Source organism: Diprion similis, chromosome 4 (genome assembly GCF_021155765.1).
Source record: "Diprion similis isolate iyDipSimi1 chromosome 4, iyDipSimi1.1, whole genome shotgun sequence".
NCBI classification, from domain to species: domain Eukaryota; kingdom Metazoa; phylum Arthropoda; class Insecta; order Hymenoptera; family Diprionidae; genus Diprion; species Diprion similis.
This window is the reverse complement of record NC_060108.1, coordinates 8,650,281-8,674,767: the sequence shown is the minus strand read 5'-3', so window position 1 is coordinate 8,674,767 and position 24,487 is coordinate 8,650,281. Positions and strand designations below refer to the sequence as shown.

Here is a 24,487-nt window from a genome sequence, read left to right as displayed (position 1 = left end):
ATCCACAACACCGGCTGCGCCTTATCACTATTGCAGTGGAGGATTCATTGCCGACACCCACACGCGGCTGCGGTCGTGCGCTATTGCAGCGTACTCCGCATTGCTAAATCACACACGCACCCACACCTCCGGCTGCATCTTCTCGCTATTGCTGTGAAAGATTCATTGCTGCGACACACACACGGCTGCGGTCGTGCGCTATTGCAGCGCACCCTGCATTGCTAAAGTACACATTCACTCACACCCTCGGCTGCATCTTCTCACTATTGCAGTGAAGGATTCATTGCCACTACACACGCACACACGGCTGCGGTCGTGCGCTAATGCAGCGCACCCTGCATTGCTAAATCACACACCCATCCACCTCGCCGGCTACGTCTACGCACTATTGCAGTGGTGGATTCTTCGCCGCTTCACCCATGTAAATCCTCATACTCCCGCGCACAGCGTTGCACCTCCGCATCGAAGGACGAGCAGCACCCTTGGGCAGGGACCGCCCACACCAACACTTATCGACATAACCGCCCTTGGAAAGGGGATAAAGTACGTCCATCGCGTCTGTGACGGCCACAGAAAAACGAGACGTTACAGTGTCATAAAAGTTAACAATCAAACGAACTTACCTAAGTCAAGTTCGATTGTAATTTTATGAGTCGCCTCGTCCGAATAGTTCAAAAGATTGTAACGTTAGTTGCTCGGTCCAATCCACAGTATTCAAAGCCTGCGGAACTGATTTTTCGTCATAATCTTCATTACTTCAAAGCTCATCGTCGCAAAAATGGTAAATGTTACTGTTGGCGGTTATATTTGCCTTGGGATAAGGGCAAGCTTAAGCTAGGGTGGGTTTTACCTATTCGGATGAGGCGACTCATATATTTAAAATCGAACTTCACTGAGGTAAGTTCGTTTGATTGTTAAATTATATTACGTCACCTCGTCCTCTGGGTCAAAAGGTAGTTGTTCAGAGACGTGATTATTGCGAGTATGTATGTATATTTGCTTTAGGAACATATGTTTATGATAACAGGTAAGCATGTTTATAAAGGACGTATATTCATTGCAAACTTAGATCTGTTAGATTTAATTCTTTGGTTTTTTTTTTTGTAAGATATATATTAACTTCAACTTCAACTAAAACTTCAAGTACGTGGAAAAATCTTGACCTCGATGATTGATGTGCTGAAGGATCGTGGATATGTAGGTCAATGAAAGTAGACTATCTTAGCGTCAACGTTTCAACCCTCGTTTAGGGTCATCCTCAGGACATTATTTATTCAAATTCTAATAAAACATAAATCAAGCAAAGAAAAAGTAAACCTAATGTCATACTAGACATAATACGATGCACCATAGTGCTTGAACAACAGTTTTACTGACCTTGGAAGCGTATTAACTCTCATATGTAGAACATAGCGTAGAGAGGTATTAAATTTTATAAACAACAAGGAAGAAGGACATCACATGGTACCAGATAATGGGCATGCCCATTATTTAAACTAAAAAACAGAAATTTAGAACGATCAGATGTATATCTTGATTAAAAATTCAAACTGCAGAAATCAGTTCTAAATTTCTGTTTTTTAGTTTAAATAATGGGCATGCCCATTATCTGGTACCATGTGATGTCCTTCTTCCTTGTTGTTTATATAATTTAATACCTCTCTACGCTATGTTCTACATATGAGAGTTAATACGCTTCCAAGGTCAGTAAAACTGTTGTTCAAGCACTATGGTGCATCGTATTATGTCTAGTATGACATTAGGCTTATTTTTTCTTTGCTTGATTTATGTTTTATTAGAATTTGAATAAATAATGTCCTGAAGATGACCCTAAACGAGGGTTGAAACGTTGACGCTAAGATAGTCTACTTTCATTGACCTACATATCCACGATCCTTCAGCACATATAACTTTAAGACTCTGCGATAGGATCAAATCTAGAATTGGAAAAATTTGTCGTTTCTATCAAGGCATTAATTGCCCAAGTTTCACTCTGATCACTTGAGCGGTATATGAGTTTTGTATCGCCGCGTTTTCGAGGTGTACAATGCGTCTTTATAAGCACCTTATGGGACGACTATAAAAGCGGCAAAAGACTTCAGAATCCTTGCTTCAACCAGCTGCTTTCCTAATTGTTATGATATTCATTCCTTTTCTGAATGCAGTTGACGTTGACGCATGCTTGTACTATGTGCTGTAAACAAAGTTGTATCCACCCCACCCTGCTCTAGTGTTTCTTTGATCCATCGACTAATGGTTGCGACTTTTGCTGCATGGTGAGGTTTTTTAATAGTAAGAAATAATCTTTTTTCATCTTTGGGATGTATACTTTTTGTTGTTGCTAGGTATTGCTTTAGAGCTGTTGCAGTACGGAGCTCTGGCTTGTTTCTAAAGTAAGGTATCATTAGTACTCGTTGGCGACGCGCGACGGCTTACTCCAGAAGTCTTTATTCTCTCTGTGATCATAACATGAATTGTATCTTCTGATTCAGTGCCATCATCTGGGCTGATTTTGCTTATCGTTTGTACGCGTTCACCAGTAATCAGGGCTAGCAAGGGAACTAGTTTTCTTGTCAAGTTTTTGAGATCAATTTTATCATTAGGCTAGAGAAAGGATAAAAACTTCAGAACTGGTACCGGCTCCCATATGTAATCATTCTTTGGTTTTTGAGGCTTCAGATTTGAGACTCCTTCAAAAAATCTTTTAACTTGAGCATTGCTAACTATCTCTTTCATAACTAGGAGCGATAGTGCAGACCTATAACTATTCAGAGTACCATAGGTTTTAACATGTTCAAATTCGTTCACTAGGAATTCGATAACTGTCGTTACCGAGGCCCCGAATAAGCATATGTCTCGTGTTTTCCAGAAAAAACACCAGCGTCTTATCGACTTTTCGTACTGCTTTATAGTTCCTGATGATAAGGAAGCCAGCGACATTGATGTTGCTTCATCTGGTAATCCCCTTAATGTGAACGACTTCCTGATAATCACCCCACAACCAGGGTAAGGTTCATCGGGTGCTTTTTCCTGAAGGGTAAAACTAACAAATCTTTACTCGGATTGAGGTAGATTGGATCTGCGACTAGAAGGATTTTGAACATAGGGAACCAGGGCTGCGTAGGCCAATTTGGCACTATCGAAATTCTTTCTGCTTTTTTCTGTAATACCTTTTTGGGGGTACTTTTGTAATGATCGAGAATGGCGGAAAGACATAAGAATAATACTTTGACCAGCAAACTGTAAACGCGTCCACAGTGGAGGCCTGTGGATCTTTTTGCCAATATATGAACAGTGGGCACTTTGCGTTAATATTTGTTTTGTAGCAAATAACTCTATATAAAATTTTCCAAACGTCTTTTAATTACTCTAAAGGCTTCAATGTTCAATTCCCATTCTGTATCTTACCCGATTATACGTGACTCAGTATCAGCTTCTGTGTTCTTCTCTGATTTGATATATAAAGCAAAAATCCAGAGGTCGCGTACTTCACACCACTGCCAAATTTCTCTACAAATGTTGCTCAACTGTGGGAACTGAACGCTGCCCATTCTATTGATATATGATATTGCTGTTGTGTTGTTGATACGTGGCAATATTTCACATGACATTACTTCTTTAACAAAGCATTTTCGACCGTAAAAAGCAGCCTTCTGCTCCAAAAAGTTGATGTGCTCATCTGTCTCCTGAGAACTCCACCAGCCATGTGATTTATTTCCATCGCAGAAAATACCCCAACCTATCAATGAAGCGTGCGAGATAATTTTTATTTTGAAGTTATTTTCCTTAACCGGGTTTGACGTTACTGGAATTTGCCTAATCCACCAGTCAAGATCTGAGTGAAGGGAGTTTGGTAGTTTCATTCTTTGACTCAAATCATCGTTCGCGTTTTTAAGGCCAAATACATTTGCCCCTATAGTCCTTTAGTGTACAAGGGTCCGTATTTCACGGCTGGGCAAGCTGCTATTAAAATTCCTAACAATCGAGCTAGTTCCCTGATTCTACAATTTTTCTTGTACTCAAACTTTTTCGCTAGACTTGAGATACTTTGTCTCTTCTTAACCGTTAGTTCCACTTTTATTTCCGCCGAGTTTAATATGAATGCGAGAAATTTTCATGTAGTTGTCGGTTTTAATTGACATTTTTCAAGGTTCAATAAAAAAAACCCAGTGGTTCTAATAGAGATCTGATCTCCTGGAGATGATTTAGGCGTTCTTTTTCTGATCTACCAACTAGCGGGAGGTAATCTAAGTATATCACTGATATGAGATTCATCGATCCTTTTTGTATTTTCTGTGATTGTTGTGTACAAGAACTAATGAATACGCGTCTTTTAAATCCAAAGAAACCATGAGACAATTTTTAAGCATAAGACTCATAGCTGTTCTCCGATCCTTCATTTTAAAATGAGGGGGGGTTGTATGCTATTTGAATTTTTTTGAATTAAGTATAAATCTTTTTTCACCGTTTGGTTTGTCGACTAAAAAATAAGTTGAAATATATTGGCCTTTTTAGGTTTCACTTTTAGACGGCTCCTTTATCCAATAACTTTTTAATTGCTATTGAATAATTTTTAAAATCCTGCTTAGGTAGCTTGGGTTCCTTTGGAATGTAAGTTTGTTTCACCTTATAGGTGAGAGGGATTTGATATCCGCGTAGCCAGTTTAAGTGCAATATAACATCACCGATACTTTAGAAACGTTTCAGAAGTATTTCAAATGCAATATAACATTTTCGATATAGCAAGGATATTTCAGAAATATTTCAGAAGCAATATAACATCAACGATACTTTAGAAACGTTTTAGAAATATTTCAAATGCAATATAACATTTTCGATATAGCAAGGATATTTCAGAAATATTTCAGAAGCAATATAACATCACCGATAGTTTAGAAACGTTTCAGAAGTATTTCAAATGCAATATAACATTTTCGATATAGCAAGGATATTTCAGAAATATTTCAGAAGCAATATAACATCACCGATACTTTAGAAACGTTTCAGAAATATTTCAAATGAAATATAACATTTTCGATATCATAAATATATTGCAGAAATATTTCAAATGCAATATAACATCACCGATACTTTCGAAACGTTTCAGAAATATTTCAAATTAAATACAACATTTTCGATATTATAAATATAATTCAGAAGTATCACAAATGCAAAATAACATCATCGATACTTTAGAAACGCTTCAGAAATATTTAACATTTCAGATATTATAAGTACATTCCAGAGATATTTCAAATGCAATATCGCATCACCGGTACTTTCGAAACATTTCAGAAATATTTCGAATGCAATATAACATTTTCGATAAGAAAAGGATGTTTCAAAAACATTTCAAGTGCAATATAACATTTTCGATGTGATAAATACATTTCTGAAATGTATAAAGTGGAATATAACATCACCGGAATTTTCGAAACGTTTCGAAAATATATCAACCGCATAGTCATATTCAGATATTTTGGAAAAATTTCAGACATTTGTTATTTTAAACAAAATATTTTCATTAATACAAAAATATTTTAAACTTTGGACGATTCAAATATGCTATGTTCAATATTTTTGAAATATCTTTTAAACTTTGAACGATTCAAATATGCTATGTTTAATATTTTTGAAATATCTTAGACGTATTTAAGATGCCGTCCAACATTTTTATCACTTTGGAAAACTTTACTTGAAACCACATTCCTATAATATATTATCCATTTAATACACTGCTGTTTCGACAAAATTGTTTTTTTATAAATAATTACGTAATTACTTATTGTTAATGTATGTCTAGTGCTTTAGTAGAAATGAAAAAGGGAAAACTAGTAAGATTATCTAAGCGGTAGTATAGCTTAGTGGTTAGGATTTACGACCAGTAGTGCGGAGATCCCCGTCCAAATCCCGACTAGGATACAACAACGCGAAATATCATAACGGACTAAAGAAAACACCGAAATCTCGTTTTGGCGAAATTTGTTACCGACCTTTCATACATGCCGGTAATGTTTTACCCACATTATACAAATACGTTACCGGCATGCACGTAATTTCGGTAACAAATGTCGCCAAAATGAGATTTCGGTGTTCTTCGTAATCGAAAAACCAGATCAGCTGCCATTTCGTCATTTCACTATCAAATCTCATGGGACTGGGCTCGAAATATGTGTTTCATCACCGCCGAGTGGCATCATACGGGAGATTTCGATCCATTCAGTGCAACTGTGAAAATTTGGCCAATTTCTGTGGGTGGTACCTGTTACGTCCGACGTCCCGCCTCACGTCTCTCCCACCTTCCTCGACGCTTGTCTTTACCTACCATTCCCACACTCCATATCTTGTCATCCTATTTCCATCTTGGCTTACACCACTCGCTATCGCCCTTACCTGGCTATTTCGATCCCCCTCTACCCTGTATCCTCGCTCATTTTCTCATGCAGAAAACTCACTCTCGTTCCAACGCTCTTACCTCTTACATTCAACTTCAACTCCCGTTCCCCAAAACCATTGCCTCAACTACTCCTCATCGACTTCACTCAATTTCCAAATCAAAATAAAAGCTTTAATCATTCTCCAATTACTGTTCTTTCCCTTCCGTTCCCTGAACGAAAACGGCGACGACTAAGAACCTACAAAAATAGCACCCGAACCAACACCATCGGGTGGGTACATGGACTGCCGTCCCCCTGTACCGTAACATACCAATCTGTAAATTTTTTTTCCAAATTTTGAAAAAGTAAAAAGTCGCTCCACTTTTTGCCAAAATAAGGCATTAACTGCCCAAGTTTCACTTTGATCGCTCAAGCGGTATAGGAGTTTTGCGTCCCCGAGTTTTCGAGGTGTACAACGCGTCCTTATAAGCACCTTAAGCGTCATTGGTCACACTTCAGTAGAACTGCATAACGGCCACACAGGGTGAAATTCACCCCAGCTCTAAAAAGTGATATCCTGCTAGTAGGTAATATATGAGAGTTCTGGCGCACAATGGCAGCGTTTCAAGGGGGGGGTCCCCCCAATTCCTACCGGCCGGCCGTGGCGGCAGCAGCGGCGCGGGGGGGGGGGGGGGGGGGGGCGGCAAAGTCCTGTCGGGTCTTGTTCGACGGCGGGAAGCTCTAAGTTAAATAACGCTAGACCACTTGAGAAAATTCCTGTAAATGCGGCCTTTCGGGTCATGCCGATAATTAGCGCAGTGGATGGTAATGTAAATAAATCTATCCATACAAAATTTTATCATAAATGCAGGATGCAGCTGTTGAGATAAATCTGCCACACATAAAAGATTCTTAAAAAAATTATTACAAAATGCTAGATGTCGGTTACAGGACGGTGGTGGGAGGAGCATGTAAAGTTTCAAAATAACAATTAGATACACTGAACAGATGTTTTTATTTATCATCAATTACATTTAGTTTTGCAGCTTCTATATAATAATTGATCATATTATTATTAATTGAACAAATAACCTTATACATTGTAACGGCCACACTCACCTTACGGGGAATCTAAGGATAAGCTAGGTCACCAGCAAACGCTCGCAACGTGCACCAGGAATAATTTTAAAATTTAATTGAAATCCAAAAGGGAAGAGCTGTTGGGCACCAGGTCGCAATGACGACGATATAGGTAGTGATACGTTAAAGCAGATCAAAAGAAAAAGAGAAAAAAAAGGAGGTAAACAGCTGCTCTCAGCTGCGGTCCTTGACCTCGGGATGCTCAGCTGTCAGTTTCTGGCAGAGGGGAACGTGGAGGCAAAGAGTGAAACAAAACACGTAAAACAAAGCACCGTAGGTTAGTAGGTAAAAGAGGGATTTATTTGAGGTAGATAAGGAAGGTCTCAACTACTCAACCTTGAACACGCCACCTCGTCGGTAGAACAGAGTACAGATAGGTCCCCGTGACGCGTCGCGGAAGGCGACGGGAAACACGGGGGGGGGGGGGGGGGGGAGGGAAGAAACGAGAATAACAAGGTTTTAACAAAAGAATTAATATCAGAGATACAATTAATGGACGGTGACGCGAAGCTAAGCGACACAAAATGGCTAAACTAGAACACCTAACTCGACATACAATATTTCAACAAATTATTTATCGATAATTACACACGCGGGAATTGAATATTAATTACTCTATAATTATAAGAGTATTTCTGTATTCTTATTATTTCCTCCATAGTAACACGCAAAGGATGCAGCGAACACGAATTTTTATTTTCCAAAATTTCCACGTAATCGAAGACCTAGACTCTGGAGAAACCGAGCGTTCAGAGGAGTCGGCTTCAGCGGAGATGTCAGCTTCGTCAATGGTGCTGGACGACTGATGATATTTGGCCATGACGTCTCGCTTTTATAACTTTTGCCTGACTTTTTCGTCTCCAATACAATCTCCATTATTTCACCGATTTTACATGTAAGCGTACCGTTATCGTTTCTCCGCGAAAATTAATCAACTCGTCGTCTTAATCGACTATCCGCAGCTGTATATTCTGTATCGACTGTACGGCGATTGGGAGGTAAATGATGTTGGCGGGAACTTCAACAATTTTATATCCAGATGGGACGGTGGGGAAAAATTCGTGAATTGTGTGAGCCCGACATTCGTTTATATACACCCCTGTGGTTATGTTGCACTCGACGCGTATGGTATTAACTTTCAGTATGGCTACCGGTAATTCGGACTTATGCGTAACGTCCCGTGGTAGCTCAACCGCTTTAAACCCCAATAATCGGCCAATGGAATCCTTGGGTTTGAAGTCTACTACTTGATTGCACGTAACTTTACTATTTAGCTCGTTGTTGTTGGCCTGCAGACTAAGGGAGATGTCGGCAGGTAGTTCCTTGTGCAGAAAACTTTGAATATCTTCAATTTCGTAGCTGCCTGTGGGTATCGTAATGACTGCCCGGCTGTTGTCCGCTTGCTCCAGGTAAAATTTATTACACTTCTCTTGAATATTGGGTATTGAATTGAATGTCATGAACTCGACGAGTCCGAAAACATAGTTTTTCGTCGACGATAACTCGATCGGCGGAAAATATTGAGCCTCCAGCAGGGATGAGGTGCCCGATTGTGTCAACGACAATGATTCCGTCATGACTGATGCTCGCCCATGTGACACCGCCCTTTTTATAGCTGTCCGCTAAGAAATTTGAGGCACAAGTGACCACAAATCACAGTATCGTATTCCTGATACCTCTTATGATTATATTTTACGCTACCAACACCAAGATAGTTCATCAAATCCCTAGGTGGTTGCAAATCACCAAAACTATCGAAATACACAACGTGATCACCGTTTTTCTTATATGCAACCCAATGTGTCCCGGGGCCGTTCTTATCATCAAGATTAATAATTGCGGATTCTCGCTTCTTCGGTCCTGATGATGGTAGACCATTCCGCATGAATTCGCCGCGAAAATGTGAAATTCCCATATCTTGAGCGTATTTGTGTAAATCAACGTTGGTGAGTGCTCGGCGTGGTAGCTTTGTTAGTTTTTTGCCGGTTATAAGTACAGACCCACGCCACTGCGATAGGGTCTCAGGTATAATCCCTTGTCCAACGCAATCGCCTCCATTGTTGCATTGTGTCGTTTGGTCTCACTCAACTGATGTTTGTTGGCACTAGCCTCGTTGACCGCTTAAGCTATGCCTGCAGCACCACCTGCTAGAGCTCCCGTTGCGCTTAGACCAGCCGAAATTGGAATAAGGAGGGGTAGGATGCCGCCAATTTTTTCGGGCACGGGTATAACACGGGGCACACGAACATTCTTCCCTGCCCCACGCGCAGCCGCACGGGCTTTATGCTTTATAGCTTTATGGCCTGGTCGCATGGAGGCCTTTGCTGCCCTAATGATAGATTTAAGATTTATTGCCCTCTTCTGCTGTTTAGTCTTCCCACCCGTCGAGGGTTTTTTCTGTGACTTCGCACCGGCTCCAAGTTTCGACAGCTTTCTTGCTAAACCCATACCGAGTTTAGATTTAGCTTTCATGATGTTGGTGACTCCCCACGCGACAGCTTTTTCACCCACACTAGCGTCCTTGGCTAAAACACGATTCGACGCCTTCTTAGCAAGCACTTTGTCGGCCAGATTTCTCGCATCGATATCTCGATTCCTTGCATATGCAATGTCGTGATCTTTACATGCAGCGTGGATTGATACCCGGATCACCGCGTGCCAACCTCTTGACCAATTTTGTTCCGGGCCCGCAGTACTGATACCCAGGCACGTGCAATTCAACTGGGAGATCATTGATGATTGTGTTTAGCAAACCACCACCGCGTCTCTTACGTGTGCACGTCTTCATAGTCGAACAGCAACTAACACGAGTTCTATAAACGAATGAATTTATATGCGGTCATCTTAGTTCTCGTTGCCGCATTAACCGAGTATCATGAGATTTCAAGATCAGATGGAAAAACTTCCTGTTGCAAATTTCGACAAAATGATTCGTCGGAGAAAGAAGAGGAAAGAGAAACGTCATGGAAAATTACTACCAAATACCGTGAGGGCAATTTTTTGCGGCCCATCGAATTGTGGTAAAACGAACGCTCTCCTCTCACAAATCACCCATGGCAACGGATTGAGATTCGAAAATGTCTACGTTTATTCAAAATCCCTCATTCAACCAAAATATCAATTTTTGGAAAAGTTACTAGAATCCGTGCAGGGTGTGGGCTATTTTCCGTCTGGTAAGAACGATCAGGTTGTCAAACCAGAAGAGGCTCACTCCAACTCTTTTATGATTTTTGACGATGTGGCGTGTGAGCAGCAAGATAATATCAGAGCTTACTTCAGCATGGGCAGGCATCGCGACGTCGATAGCTTTTATCTTTGTCAAACGTATGCACGTATTCCGAAACACCTGGTGCGTGACAATGCAAACTTATTGGTGCTATTTCGACAAGATGAAATGAATCTGAAACATATCTACAACGATAACGTGAACACCGACATGACATATCAACAATTTAAGGACTTATGCTCGGCATGCTGGAATGAAGGTAAATACAGTTTTGTCGTAACTGACAAGGATAGTGAAATCAACGAGGAAAGATACAGGAAGGGGTTTGACTACTTTATAAGCATAAACTAGCGCAAACTTGCACAGTTCAATTGTGACGATCAAGTCGGAAACATGGAGAGTGTCAAGATTCGTAAGCATAGCGATACGTTCAGTGAAATATCGAAAGCAAGCGATGTCATACGTCGGAAGCACAAGATATCGAGTTGGACGAAGACACGACCGAGCAGGTTATGGGGGAGGTGTTCAAGCCCCTCGTAACGCCGTTGCAAGAATTGGTGGATACTTCGAAGCAGCAGCAGCAGCAGCTTATCAAAGAAGAAATTAAAACAGAACCGTCTGATATGACAATGAAAAAAGAAGAAAAAGATGATGCGAGTACCGAGGATGGCGAGGATGAGGATGAGGATATGGATGATAAGGAGGATTTCAAGGATGCACACGATAAAACACTGAAATTTGGTGAAATTTCCACTACAAGCACACCGGTGAGGAAAACAGTGAATTCCGTGGCACGATATTTGAAAATGTTCAGCACAAGTAAAAAGAAAAATTTAGATACCGCATATGGCGTTCGAAAGTTGGTAAACAGTATGATGATTGGGGATTCACAAATTAGTTTCGTCGATAATCTGATCAACGTGGGAGATGAAAGTTACCAGAGTACGCCAGGGTTACTCGAATTAGTGTTTAAAAAATCGCCCGATACCACGATTGTGAATGATACAGATAAGAATAATTACATAAAAATTGTGAGGATGACAAATGCACATCGGAAACGATACCAAGCCGATGGAAGTCTTCGCGATGATCCAAAAAGTGCAAAGTATAGAAATTTCATTGCACAAGATCTTGGCTCGCCGAAAAAGTCCGGTAAAGGCTTACCCGAATATAAGATTGCGCGAAAGGAAAGGCAAGAAGTGGATTACGTCTACTGGGATGATTCAAATGACATTGTAGATCGTCTTCGACTACTTATGGCGTTGCAGGCTGCGGGAAATACCAGCCATTCCAATGAAATAGTCGTCATTATTGAAGAGCTGCGGGAAGCTGGAATCATTCATTAGCGGTAGATCGGCATACATTCGTCATTCCTTCGGTGACCACCTAGCGATGAGCATAGATATATTTGGACGACAGTTGAGCCGCGGTGGGGGTAAAAAATTTATTCGTGGACCTCCAGGCGTCGGATTTAAAATCACTCCCGAGAATCAGTACGATTTGGACCGTAAACGATTGTGTAACATAGCCGATCCTCAGCAGCCCAACGATGCTGTTCCCAGGAAAGTTCTAAATAGTTTAAGAGAATCGTACGAATAGCGCATAACGAGAATCGATGAGATCCTTAAACCGGTGCGCGCGCGTAACAGGAGTAATCACGATAACGTAATTAGATTATTGGAGCTCGTTCGGAAGCTTGATGCACGAGTAACGTTACTGGAGCAAACCAACATGGTATCAGTTTCGGTTGCGGAACAAAAGCGGTTGGAAGAAGAGTTGAAAAATCGAGCGGCAAAGCGCAAGGAACAATGAAGGCGACAATAGCGGCTGAATAATTATTTAGTAATGTCAAACGTAAGTTTGAAATATATCATTGCATAGAATGACTCAAGATCTTCGAAATCGATTTCTTGCATTTTTTTGTACGACCAATAGATTCGAAGATACAGCAGTTTGAATGTTCGCATGCGCGACGTTCTTTGTGATTTCCTGCCATTTTCAACCATGCATATCTTCTTCAAGAAAAATCGCAAATTTTTTTCGTGTAACACGTGTTCCATTATTTCATTAGTCAAATTCGTCTGTAAAATTTAAAAAAAATCGCAGTTATTTATTAAAATTTAGTGTACGATTTGACAGGCGACGTGCACGAGAAATCCAGTCCTGAATAATCATTTAAAATTGACCAAAAGATCTTTCATTCCCCACACATAGACGGTTTACATTCCCGTACAGCGCATAGGCAAAATAGGTAACAACCAACTAAAAGTTTTCTGTAAATTTGGACACACCATAGTCCGTCATAAGCGTACCACGGACATGACATTAGTAACTCTTGAGTCGACGATCAGATAAAAGTGATGGATGTCTAGGGCATCCATTTATTTACTATGTAGGATATCTAATACCATAATGCCCATAAAAGATTGAGGTGCGAAGTTTTCAGTCATAAGAAACAAATTCAGTAAGCCTTTGAAATAAAAAAGAGACTGCTGCAATTTTTTTTTAGTCTGATTGGTCTATGATTTGAAGAATGTGATTGGATTCACTTCAGTTTCCTGACGGATGGACTGAACGAAATAACCGCATAACCAGCGTGATGTTATATTGAAGATCACACATTGTAAATTCTGTAAAGTAACAATTTGATTATAGTATTTGTTTCCCTAGATTTGACATAATATAAATTAGGGAACACAACGAAACGGTGAAAAATCTCGATAAATACCGTTAAAAACTAGGTGGACTAGACATGGCTGCAGTGAAGAAATTCACCAGCTAATATGGTCGCGTTTTAGCAAAAAAGTTTAACGTATCTAAAGAAGTATGAAATCATGGTTTATGGAAGAGCCGCTGCACCACGGTAACTCTCGAAGTTGCTGTTCAAAATCTGTATAAACAATATTATAAGCGGATCAAATTAACGAATTTTGTTACATAAACTTCTGAAACATATTTGCAAAATAATTAAAACCGAAACAGTCAAGCACACTATTAACTTGTCAAGCTACAGGATGTAGTAATCATCTTATTGTTAAACATAAAAATGTTGTGCACCCAAAAAAAATCGCTTATTTCTTAAATGGTCCATATTAAAGGGTCCGTGGCATCATTATATCAAGATATTTCGGAGGAATTAAATTCAAACATCTGCCTACAAGCAGCATCGTACTCATTGTCAGGGTGTCCAGCAGACTCGTAAAAAAAAATCCCTGACTTTTCCAGGTTTTCCAGATCCAAGAAATAATTTTTCCCTGACCAATTTTTCAATCACCCATTCAATCGCCTTATTATGTAAGACAATTAAATGTGTCAAACCATGAAGTCTGAGATATTTTTACCGGGAAACAACAAAATAAAACAAATAAAATACCCAGTATCGAAAGAAGCACATTTTATTTACTTTCAAAGTAAAAATTACAAACAATTCTATCTTACATTAGATACAGTAATGGGAACGAACGTGTAACTATGCATTCAAACTTCAATAATTGCTTAAATCGAAATAGAGTTTTTTCTTAAATATTTACTAATAGGTACAAAATAAACGATTTATTTTTATTTATTATACTTTAATGACTTAGAATTTGTAGTATTCGGTACGAACAGCCGGACTAGCAAATGACTACATTTTTTACTTAAGTTACATTAAATATATATTAATATCCTTAGAACTACTATTAATATTTTTGAAATCACAGCACAGACCTCAGTCGAAGCAAACGTTTGAAAACATTTTCTCGATTATCATCGTAAAATAAGGGAATGTATTAATATAATATTTATATTGCTTTGCAATTAATAATACTATAATATCGGTGTCGAAATCACAGTTTTGTTACTTCTTTAATTTTTTCGTCGATTTTAGCTGTTTCTTTTACGGCGTCTTCGAGTACTTTCTTCTTTTTGGCTTCCAATTCTTTGACCATTTGAGCGGACCGTTTTTTAACATCTCGTGCTTCCTCTTCTTCCTTATTTTTCATTTTTTGTTTCGCCACATCTTCTTTGTACCACGAGTGAGAATTACGAGCTGCATGGATCAAACCTTTCGTGACGACGAAATTTTCAAGACCTCCCTTTATATTGATAGCATCATAAATTGTCCTCTACGCGATTAAAGACTTTTCATGTTGATTCTCAACTAAGCATCCCTTGTTCACGGAGAAACCCCGTTCCACCGCAGCGTTGCCATGGGAGAGAATCATAACGGTTTTAACGAAATTGAACAAATGGTTATACTTTGCAGCACCAAGATCAATGATAAGCTCAACCCAAAAGTGATCTAGACGTTTTTCTGACCAATTGAAAGATTTCAATCTTTCTTGAACGACTGGTATTGCGCAAACATACTTAAATTCTCGGTCGATATTATCTGCTATGTTTCCAGAGATGATCTCATTATTCACATAAATACGTAATGCAGTAGACAACCGCTTGTTTGCTAAATCGGTTTGCAGCGCTACAGCTGGATTTAAACAAGAAATGGCCTTTACGATAGGAAACTTCAATGGAGAACGGTCCATTATTTTTGCGACGTAAGTTTGAAGGCACTTGCTACATTGGTCTTCGAATTGCATTATTTCAAGGTCAGATACTTGGTTCTTCACTTGTCGAAGCGCAGCCTCGGTCGCGTAGCCAAGATTTGTGTATTTTGCTATCAGCAGATTATCTTTTTTTTCATATTTCATTTTCAATAAATCTTGTTCTCCTAAGATATCGGGCTTAACGATTCTTTGCATCGCGGATCTTAGAAGTGTGGAGAGTTCTTCGTAAAGGAACGGAGTTAGGGGGTGATCTGATTGAAGGCTGGTAAGAAATGGTTGAACATCGCTTGCAAGTGATTGAAAGAAAGCCAAGTTTGGACCCAGTAATTTGTCATTTAACGCGTTAGTGATAACTTTGAAACTGGCACATTGGGAGATTTTCATTTCTTTAATCATTTTTTCTACGTATGTACGAACGTTTGGCAGGACTACACAAGCTCGTTCGGCAACTGAGACATTCTCTAGCCATCGAATTGCACAAAACTTCATAGGGAACTGTTGCGAACCTGAAGCTTCAATGTAATCTGCTTTGCGGGCTGGTACATTTTTGAACAAATTATACAATGCTCGCAGGAACTCAATTATTTCTCAATTTGTAATGTTTATACCAGCTTTAAATGCACAGTGCAGGGTGTGAAATCCACAACTCCCTAGGTCGAGTATTTTTTTGTTGCAAAAATCTTCGGCCAAATCGAGTTTAAGATCACTGAGAAATTTAAAGTTCACGTTTGGCCCATCCATAGAGACTTGTATCATCAATCGAAGCATATCTCGTGGAATAGAGCTCTTGAATGCCGCAAGTAAATCAAGCGCCGTAGTACGCCCCAAGAATGTAGAGGTCCAGTACCTCGTCACAGTTTCATTTTTTTCCTCATCCCAGAAGCGGACAACGATATCCATTTGCTCTTTTTGACATACTTTATTGAGACTTTCATCAAACGAGATTACGACGTTGGTCGATTTTTGAATGAGCTGATTGAGCTCGTTTTGGAAATAATTTGTTATACCGTATGTAATCATATACGCTGCTTTCGTCTTGCTTAACTGCATTTTTTGTGCGACTTCGCTGTCGGAAAATACGATTTTCATCAACGACGTACTGCTTGCGATATTTCTGAGAGACTTGTGACACATGACTGCATGCAGGCATCATAAGACCTCTGCCTCTGTGATCCGATCGTTCTTAATAAAAGCGTTTGATTCCTTGCGATTTCGGAGGATGTTGAAACCCCAGTGATACTTTCGTATTGCAATGCACCGCACAAGCAGAAGAACATATTTTGCTTCCGCAATTTTCGTCACTTAGAGTCGTTGCAGATTCCCGCGTAGTTTTTGTAGAGTCGACTATCTGTGATGGCACGTTATTAACCGCGTTGAGAGAGTTTAATACAGGTATCGTGTTCCTGGGTCCATTTCCGATAATACTATGGTTGGCTAATACCGGAAAGCTGGCCGTGACTTGACACTTTGCAATTTCTTGGTGTTTTTTACCATTCATGTGACTTGTCAAGGCCTTCCGACCCATGTTGCTCAAAGAGAATGCTGAACTACGTATAGAACACCGCGCAGAAAATTTGTCGGTCGGGACAGGCTTTACCCATGAAAAGATGCTTTCGTTGGTCCATGTTTGGTTAAAGCAGCATTTCTTAGTATTAGTAGACATCGTACCGTACGTTCCTCCTATTGTCGCGTATACATTGACAGATCCCTGAAAGAATAATTTGGCTAGTAACAATGATAAAAAAACGACTGATACTCTGGAAAAAGTGTTATGTTCCGTTTTTTAAGGATGTATTCGGGAGACTTTTCGGAAAAAAATTTTATTCGATCAGAACTATTGTACTTCGGGATTCAACAAAAATCTGACAAAATTCAGCAACAATTGGCGTACTATGAACTACAATAACCAACATTAATATCACTCCAAAGTTATTAACTAATTGTTTAAACAATTAATTATTTAACAACATAACGGTGACCCCTTGTTTTTTTTATACGAATCAAATTCTTCAATTTTTCTGAATGCTTATGAATTTTTTCAAAATTTTCTACCGATTTTGAAATTTCTTTTTAAAACTTTTAGAATGGCCGTATATATGGCTTTTTTGCCTAGTGTCTTTGAAACTTTGCAAGTCTAATGGTAAATCTGTCCTCTGAAACATATCCAAAATTCACATTTTTTAGTTTATATTTTATAATTTTTTTTTTCAAAATATTTCAAAAATGAGAAAAATTTGAAAAATAATTATAAAATATAAACTAAAAAATGTCAATTTTGGACATGTTTTTTTATTTTAATAGGGGAATTTTATTAGGGGTCATTAATATCTAAATATGTATAATAAATCATACACAAATCTTTGTAATGAAAGCAATTCGTTACTTGCAGTTAACGTCAAAATTATTACTTCCTAAAAGTTGAAGAAAGTTCGAGACTGTTCTGATGAGAAAATGCAGACATTTTTCAAATACGATTATGCCACGATAAGCTTATCGCGCATTTGAAAAGGTTTTAACGGGTCAACATACACACAAAAGAACCAAATACGGAATCCCTAATGGCCTGGGTCCATGAAAAAGGCAGATTTATATCTTGTCCCCCAAGGTGTGAAAACTTTTTTATTCCGCATTTGACTTTTGATCTCGATATACTGGGTGTCCCAGACGACCTATTCACCCCTTATAATATCCGAAGAACTTATTTTTTCGAAAATTTGAAACTTAGTATGGCTATATCGCACCTGCCCTATTGAATGATGATATTGATGACCTCCGAGGCAGACCGGATACACATTTTTTAAACCGGAAGTCCATTTTTTAAATACGACATGCATATATTTATGACAGATTCGGATTCTAAGGAAAAAAAACATGCATCTGTTGTTTCAAATATTTTTGCCTAAGACGTTATTTTTGACCCCTAAATGACGAAATCTTAGCAATATTCTTTCTTATTGGTGGTTAAACGGTTCAAAGGGCTCAATTCAACCCCTAAAGTTGAGCATTGCCCCAGTCGTAGTTTCGCAGTTTCGCATGCTTTCAGTTGAGATATATGAATGAAACGAATTAGAGGATGATTTACGTTGTGAATAACGAAAATTTTGCATCCGATTACGATGGGGTTAAAAGGTAAAAAATGATAGGGGTCGAAAGTTACAAATTGTTTATAACTGAAAAATACTGCTCATATTTGAATGCGATTAGTTGCATTTGAAAGAGCGGAAGGAGTGCAAGATACGTGTTTTTACATTTTTCGTAATAATGTTACATACGGGGTAAACTATAATCCCTACACATGTATATAACCAAGTTCTCATTTTTTTACCATTCTGCTTTAGTTCGTCTCATTTAACATTTCGAACCCCTTCTAAGCAACAATGCAGCAGCTTATCGCTTGGATAAAATTTGGTTGCATTGATGATGAAAACCACATTAGGAAATTTCCGATCGCCTTCTTACAGAGTTGATTTCGCGATAGCAAAATTATACGGAGCGCGGTTATTCGGGGATTTGTGAGATCACAAGAATCGATTCTGACCTTGCAATTTTGGAATCATCATATAATGGATGACACGAAAATATAGCAATGTGATATTGTTAGATTTATAAAATGAATACAATGAATGAGGGAGACGTGTTGCATTTTATCAATCCGAACACGTCAGTGTAGCTCCAAGTCAAATAAAATAAGATAAAAGTGAAAAATAGAGACTGTTGATGAGATGAAAATCTTTCAAGCATTAATACTTAGCAAGCACTTGTATAAAACAACTGGAAATGTGGCTTATATTATGCAGCTGCAGCGGTCTCCAAAGAATGCAATTGCAAGTTTCTACTGTATTTAGGGTCTGATGTCTATTGTATTTCAAAAGTTTCAATTTTAGGGTCATCTGAAAGTATTGCATCTGTAATTCTCAGTGAACAGAAACAATGATGACCCAAAACACAAGCTTAGGGACGTAAATGTCGTTTTTGTCATATTAGATACGGGGCTATAAGTACTTTGTATGTGGGAATCCCTATATCGCGACAAATTTCCGATACGTGTTTTTTTTTATTTGTTCGGCTTACGTAGTATGTGTGAAATACACTATTTCATGCCCTAAATTTGTGTATATTTAGGGTCCATTTTTTATCACGATCTCGAAGAATCGTATGTTGAAAATTTTCAAATCATGATACGTATTGTAAATTGCACAAAAGTCTACATATCTTTATATCTAAAAATCCCGTGTCACGATGTTTGTTCACGCCAATCTCCGAAACCGTTCAACCGATTTTATTAAAATTTTGCAAATATGTATTGCTTGGTCCAACTTGATAGACTCATAAGATAGTTTTTATCCCGATCAGTAACCCTCAATATTATTTATTGCAGATTAAAGGAGTTTTATAGGACAAAGGGTTGTGATTCATTTATAAGTTCCATAATTTTGTAATAGATGTCGGTGTGAGTTGATCTATTGAGTGCCATAAGTTTCTAATAGATGGCGGTGTGAATTAATCTATTGACATCTGTATCAAGGTGCTTATAAAGACAGGTTGTACACCTCGAAAACGCGTGGATGCAAAACTCCTATACCGCTCAAGCGATCAGAGTGAAACTTGGGCAGTTAATGCCTTATTTTGGCAAAAAGTCATCATCACCGCCGAGTGGCATCAAACCGGATAGTTCAATCCATTCAGTGCAACTGCGAAAATTTGGCCAATTTCTGTGAGTGGTAACCAATCTGTAAAATTTTCTTCCAAATTTTGAAAAAGTGAAAAGATGCTCCACTCTTTGCCAAAATAAGGAATTAATTGCCCAACTTTCACTCTAATCGCTTGAGCGGTATAGGAGTTTTGTATCCCCGCGTTCTCGAGGTGTACAACGCGTCTTTATAAGCACCTTAAGCATCTAGCACCACCTTCAAACATCCTTTGTTATCTAGATTATGTAAGTATAGTCTAGTCGGAATGTACATGAGTTCTATTCAACAGCCGTGCCAAATCGCCATTTTTTTTGTAGGTAGTTTGGACCTCAAAGAATATATTGTGAAATTTGAGGTGTCGAGAAATGACGGCTGCTGGCCGAAAAAATTATTTGAAAAAAAAAATCACTACTTTGATGTTATTATCTTTGGAATGAGATTTATCGAAAAATGTTTCCTACAAAAAATATGCGCCGTAATAAAATCTACAAAATAAGTTCTATGCAAAAATCACGTATAATTATTGGTTTGGCGGTAAATCACTGTTAAACAAAAATTTTTCAAAAAGTTTATTATTGTATTTACGTGGTTTATTTATAAAGTACTGTTCTGAAACTCATCCATCCCCTAAAAGAAACTGTCCCGAAGAGATATCGATAAGTATTATCCAGCCATGTTATATAGTTTAGCAATAATGACCAATTTTCGTAAATCCGGCGTGTCGATATAGCACTTGTTCCACAAGGCCGCGAAGGTGCAAAAAAATCAGGGTGATTCTTTTCAGCATGTAAATTCAGGATTTAACTGAAAAGAATAGGTTTTAAAAAAAAAACCATGTTTTTCGAGGATATAAAATTTTAGCTTATAAACAAATAGAAGTTACGCCTTAAATATTCAAGTTATTCAAAATGTTCTTCAAGATTCTCACAGGTCTTAGCGAGACGCGTAATCTAAAAAAAAAAAGTACAATATCTTCATTGCAAGCCAAGATACAATCATTTTTACGTTTGTTTAATTTATTACTGTTTGAATCAACATTTTCGCGAAATTCAAGTTCGGGGGCATTCGTAATAGTGTTAGGCATAATATTTGATATTATAGAAACCGTTTTGAGCAATAATCTCACGGCAGATCATGACTGCATTCGGTCGCTCGCGCGCGGAATATACGGATGGCAGCGTCGGTGCCGCCGGGTGGCATGGTGGGGGCCTGCGTCTCGCCCCGCGGCTCCTCTCGCCCGGCTTAGTTAACTATCTCCATATCTCCCTTATAAATTGTTGTAAACAAATTTTTTTTTTTAGATTCAGCGTAGTTTTTTCTCACGAATTCGAAAATGCTCATGAAAAATTGATATTCTCCAAGCCTCGCGCGGCTTAGTTAACAATTTCCATATATCCCTTATAAATTGTCGTACATTTTTTTTTTTTTTTTTATTGCATCTCTCTCGCACTTGTGCTTCTTTTAAACTATCTGAAAGGGTCGGCTGCGGCCTTGAGTCATAGGAGTTGGGATTTCCCAGTACATAAGGGATTATTTATGGTCTGGAACGACCGATGGTCCTCAAAATGCGGGCGATTAAGAGGAGTATTGAAAAAAAAAATTTTTCACGACAATTTATGAGGGATATATGGAAATTGTTAACTAAGCCGCGCGAGGCTCGGAGAATACTAATTTTCGTGAGCATTTTCGAATTCGTGAGAAAAAACTACGTTGATTCGAAAAAAAAAAAAATTTGTTTACGACAATTTATAAGGGAGATATGGAAATAGTTAACTAAGCCGCGCGAGAGGAGCCGCGGGGCGAGACGCAGGCCCCCACCATGCCACCCGGCGGCACCGACGCCGGCATCCGTATATTTCGCGCGCGAGCGGCCGAATGCAATCATGATCCGCCATGAGATTCATGCTAAAAACGGTTTCTATAATATTAAATATTATGCCTAACACTATTAAGAATGCCCCCGAACTTGAATTTCGCGAAAATGTTGATTCAAACAGTAATAAATTAAACAAACGTAAAAACAATTGTATCTCGGCTTGTAATGAAGATATTGAGACTTTTTTTTTAGATTACGCGTTTCGCTAAGACCTGTGAGAATCTTGAAGAACATTTTGAATAACTTGAATATTTAAGACGTAACTTCTATTTGTTTATAAGCTAAAATTTTATATCCTTGAAAAACATGTTTTTTTTTTTTTTTTTAACCCATTCTTTTCAGTTGAATTCTGAATGTACATGCTGAAAAGAATCACCCTGATTTTTTTGCACCTTCGCAAAAAGTGCTATATCGACACGCCGGATTTACGAAAATTGGTCATTATTGCTAAACTATATAACATGGCTGGATAATACTTATCGATATCTCTTCGGGACAGTTTCTTTTAGGGGATGGATGAGTTTCAGAACAGTACTTTATAAATAAACCACGTAAATACAATAATAAACTTTTTGAAAAATTTTTGTTTAACAGTGATTTACCGCCAAACCAATAATTATACGTGATTTTTGCATAGAACTTATTTTGTAGATTTTATTACGGCGCACATTTTTTGTAGGAAACATTTTTCGATAAATCTCATTCCAAAGATAATAACATCAAAATAGTGATTTTTTTTTTCAAATAATTTTTTCGGCCAGCAGCCGTCATTTCTCGACACCTCAAATTTCACAATTTATTCTTTGTGGTCCAAACTACTTACAAAAAAAATGGCGATTTGGCACGGCTGTTGAATAGAAGTCGTCCAAATTCATGTACATTCCGACTGGACTAGTATTCAATAGATGGGTCCCTGTTGCAATTTCAAATGTTTTCATGATGCTACGATTTATTCCAGGCTACACGTGTTCCACAGATATACGATATAAATAACGTGTGTGTTCAGTTTTTTGAGTGTCATTATTTTTAGCTGATTGTGACCCACAGCAACGCGTGGCCGGGATGGCTAGTAGTTATATATGTATATTGCGATTTCTGTCTAAAGGGTGGCGTCACGCTCAGAACGCGAGTAAGGAAAGGTTAACGGATCTACGGCTTGATAGTTAATAACAGACAAGTAACTAATTATTCGTTTCAAACAACTTTCTCCTACAATCGTCACTATTCTTAGCAGAATGCAGAGGGCCTGTACAAAGTTACTCTTTACTTTGAATCTTTAGCTTGGATGGTGGGGTCGTTCGTAACTTGAGGGTTTTTAATACAAATTTTCGTAACTTGATAATTATGAAAATGTGATTCATAGCGCCATTTTTTGACAGTTGACAAGTACCGCTCTCCTCGAGCGTCATTCAAGTGAGTTGAGTACGTCAGTCTTGCTCTAGCAGTGTTACAGAGTAGGTGGGGGTCGTCAGCGATCCCAAGGTCCTGTGTTACAAAAGTGTTTTTTGCTCCAGAATTATTATTTAAGAACAAGCTTTCCACACAATTTCCGTGTCACACAAACTTTTTTTTTAACAAATCTTTAAAAAAAATGAGTATTTTTTTCACTAAAAACTTCCGGTTTCACTTTTCAAAATAAATACTTTTTTCCGGCTGACATGATAAACTTAAATTTTTCTTAAAAGTACTATATCTTGACTGTATCCAGCTAACTTTTTATCTCGTAATGTCGAAAATTGAAAGAGCTATTAGTTTCTATACAAAATTCATCCGTTTTGCACTTTCTCACAGTTTTTCAAGTTTTTCACCATCTTAAAATTAGTCTTTTATATATAATTATTATTGAGAGCTTTTTCATTTTGTAAAGAACACTTAAGGAGGCACATACGAGTAGATGGCTAGAAAAGTAGGCGAATTTCGAGAATTTTTCACTAAAAAACTAATTTCTCGATTCCATCCATTTTTTTTATTTCAAAAGTCTCCACAGTAAGGTATATTCAGTAATTTTTTCACCAAAATTTTCCCACTGGCAGCGTTGTTGCAGTGGTCGGTGTAAAACATGTTCCGTACTGATACGGTTTGCGGTGCCTAGGATTTTGAACAGTCGATTGATCTAAAATAAAAAATTCCAACGGGATCTTGAAATATAATATATTGAGCTGTCCACTGCGTATGTATTTTTTTAAATTTATTAACGAAACTGTGAACGTTTCGACTTGAACGTTCGGTTTCGGGTCTAAATTTAACACCTCTTTTGGACAATAAAAAATAAACAATTGAGAAAAAAAACCATACACAGCGAACGCGACAAAATATACAAAAACATTGTGTCCAAATTTGGTAAAAATTGGTTGTGTCGTTTTCGAGATACCCTAGGCACAGACTCGGAAACGTAGTTTCGAGATAATCGAGTTTTAAGTTTGGCAAATCGGCAGCAACTTCTACAATTCTTCGAATTTCATTATGCAATTTACACACAATATTTATACTTCAAACTTTTAGCAACGCGGATAAAAATAAAACCGATTCAAAAATATTCTACTTGGATGTGCCCTTAAGTAAGTATCTAAAAAAAATACTTGGATGTGCCCTTAAGTGAATACGCCAAAATATTAAATTGCTTCGTTACAGCT

General features: G+C 38.2%; 1 protein-coding gene across 1 annotated transcript in view; it reads left to right on the top strand.

Moving 5' to 3' along the window:
* Positions 1–24,487, top strand: part of LOC124405462 (gonadotropin-releasing hormone receptor) — a 246,756-nt gene that overhangs the window by 147,669 nt on the left and 74,600 nt on the right. The window lies entirely within an intron of this gene.